The sequence below is a fragment of the Tachyglossus aculeatus genome, chromosome X4 (assembly GCF_015852505.1).
Source record: "Tachyglossus aculeatus isolate mTacAcu1 chromosome X4, mTacAcu1.pri, whole genome shotgun sequence".
Lineage (NCBI taxonomy): Eukaryota > Metazoa > Chordata > Mammalia > Monotremata > Tachyglossidae > Tachyglossus > Tachyglossus aculeatus.
This window is the reverse complement of record NC_052098.1, coordinates 41,377,572-41,380,652: the sequence shown is the minus strand read 5'-3', so window position 1 is coordinate 41,380,652 and position 3,081 is coordinate 41,377,572. Positions and strand designations below refer to the sequence as shown.

The following is a 3,081-nucleotide window of genomic DNA, read 5'->3' as shown; positions in this document are numbered from 1 at the left end:
ATTGTTCCCAATCTTAGAGGGAGAGCAGGAGGCTGCTGATGAGCCTGTCTTCAGTCCTACTTGTACTAGCATCCTTTTCTATCCCTAGCCTACTACTCTTATGAAATCATTTGTCTAGGCAACCAGAAGTCGAGGGTGGGTGCAGATACTGGGGGTGTTTCTTAATTTGCAGAAAATCTTCTGATTTGGATCTAGAAACTTTTGCTCCCTCCTGCTAACTGTCCATTCCTTCCAGTCTTCAGTTTCTCTCAAGGTGAGTTGCTTTTTGGCTGCCACTAACACTATTGTTGCTACAGGCAACCACCTGTCTCTTACGTGAGCCGGAGCTGCCGGGATAGTTTAGGCTGTGACTAGCACAATACTAATGAAGTTCAAATCTCTTCTGTGGATTTTGAAGGAACATATATCTTTCCTGCATATGTTTCAGGGAGAAGAGTGTTGCTGTTTGACTTACTATTTCATGAAGTGTTAACTCAATTTTCTAGACACCTTGTCAGACAAGTAAGCTTTGGGTGCTAATAGGGTTAATTATGTCTTTCAACTTGTCACTGGGTTGGCCTTTGAGTACACATTCTTTCTTTACCTGAGTAATGACCTTTCCACTTGGTTCTGCTCCAGGGTGAGAACTAAAATTTCTTCAGGGAAACCAGATTTTAATTTGGATATTAATAGAAGTTGGAGATGGCCTTTTCAAATTTCAGGATGATTGCCTACCAACTGTAGGGCAACGAGCCATAGGAAAGACTTCTTTGGATCAACTAATTTTTAAGAATTTCAATTACTCCAGCTGGCATTGCTGCACTGGAAGACACATTGCTCCCCCTCAAATAAACAAGAAACGATGATTATAGAGGTCATGACATTTAGTGAAACATTTTTTTACAAAAACAGACACAGAGTATTACAGGTGCCAGTATGTTGAACTTCAGTTTAATACCAATGGTATTAATTAAAATTTGAAGTAGCATCTTTCAAAGTTAACTCTAAGTTTTTGACAAAATTTATGGACTGCATGCAGACACACACTTTCCTGACTATATCTTGAGGTATCATTCCTTCAATTACTGGAATGCTACTCCTTCAGACTCATTCATTCACTTCATTCAATCGTATTTATTGAGCGCTTACTGTGTTCAGAGCACTGTACTAAGCACTTGGAAAATACAATCGGCAACAGATAGAGACAGTCCCTACCCAACAACGGACTCACAGTTGAGAATGGGGAGACAGACAACAAAACAAAGCAAGTAGACAGACCCCTCTCAGGGTCACGCCTGGAGAGTTCCCAGTACTCTACCAGTCTCGACTACAGGAGGGAGAGTCAGGCAGAGGCATAACCATTCCATTCCTAGCTTGGGCAGTGGCTAGTGAGTGAAAGGCAATCAGCTACAAGTCAAAACTCACCTGTGCTGGGCAGCAGTGGCATAGGAGAGAATCAAGGGCAAAGACTCAAGTTCACTGTGCGGAAGAGGCAGTGGTAAACCACTTAAATATTTTTACCAAGAAAACTCTATGGATACATTACCAGAATGATTGCAGATGGAGGTGAGGCATTCTGGGAGAGATGTGTCCATGGAGTCGCTATGGTCGAAGACGCCTCGACGGCATAAGACAAGACTCCTTCAGAAGGGGAAGCAGGCAAGAGCTGTTGGACTATGCTTTCTCTATCACAAATATATTCAGGTTATTGAGGCAAGAAGTTATTAAGAAGTCCCTAAAACTCTCTGATGTTTGTGAAAAATCAGTTTCATGTTTCCTTAGAAAGATATCTCTCATTATAGTACAGTGTTGTTGTCGGAAGATCTGGTTAACACATTTTAGTGATTTTAGTGAATCACTTTAGTAAAAAGTATTCCAAAGGACCACTTTCTGGGTACATATATAAGTGATGAAACCATAAAAATGATAAAGTCACCTCTTCTTTTTGATTCTTCTTGATCCTTTACTTCCAACCAATTATCTTTCCATTCTTATCATTCCAGAGCCATCTAAGAGCAAAATTTTCTTTCATTGCCCAGCCTCCTCATTGGTCATGGATCTTGTCATACACTGTGAGAGGGGATTGTGGTTGCTGAACTACTGAAGTCAATTTAAATAAAAATGAAACCTTCCATCCCACAATCAGGTGTGTTTTTTTTCCATTTGTGGAGGAAAAAGATGTCTACTGAGACACCGGTGCATTTTCCTGTGTAATTCAACTTTGCGTTTGTAACTGTATTTTCTTCTTCCATCAAGGCGTGGCGATTGGAATCAATAACACTTAACACTTACTAAGCACCTGGAATATAGACTATGTCAGTTACTGAGTTGAATTTTGTAGTGGATGCCTTTACTTCAACTATGAGATTTGGCCTATCATATCATCCCAGTAGTAGAGGTCTGGCAACACTGTGTTACTCCCCAAAACAGCCAACCATGCCAACGTATGTCCTGGTCTGATGGTCTAGCAGTCAATCATTGGTATTTATTGAGAGCTTACTGTGCGCAGACCACTGTACTCTGTAAGTGCTTGGAAGAGTTGGTAGACCTGTCCCCTGCCTCCAAGGAGCTCACAATTTAATGCTTTCCATCTCTTGTCTGTCTAGCTGTGCAGAGGGCAACTGTGTATTTTTTGTGTTGGGTTTGGAATGGGCAGAGTTTGATAAGTAGCTTGCTCTTCCAGGCACTGAAGAAGAAGCAGAGGTCGTGCTGATGTTATTGAGAAGTTTGCTTGATAAATTGGCAGGTGTGGGCAGGGAGAAGAAGTCAAAGGAAATTTAGGCCCGATGGGTGGCTGCTTAAAGCAAAGGGAACTGCTCTTCACTGCTTGCTACAGAGTACTGAGAAGCCAGAGAGAAATCCAGAGAAGAGTGGAGAGTAAAACAGATGCTAGGAAAACAAAACTTTGGAGCTTTGTTCTGAGTCCCCTGGAGAGGAGTGAAGCAAAAGAGAGAAACTCATACAGATGAAGCAATAGCCAGGAAAATGTGAGTCAACTGAGAAGTGAATATGAATAAGGCCCATGAATCTAGGAATGAAAAATAAAGGAGTCATTGAGATCTGAGATTACTTTGGGAAAAGGGAAAAGACAAGGATGAGGAA

The 3,081-nt window shown here is 41.4% G+C and overlaps 1 non-coding gene across 1 annotated transcript; it reads left to right on the top strand.

Moving 5' to 3' along the window:
• Positions 1 to 1,256: 1,256 nt before the first annotated feature.
• On the top strand, positions 1,257 to 1,394 carry LOC119948353. Its single transcript, XR_005456754.1, has one exon. It is a non-coding gene; the product is annotated as a small nucleolar RNA SNORA7 (small nucleolar RNA).
• Positions 1,395 to 3,081: the final 1,687 nt, after the last annotated feature.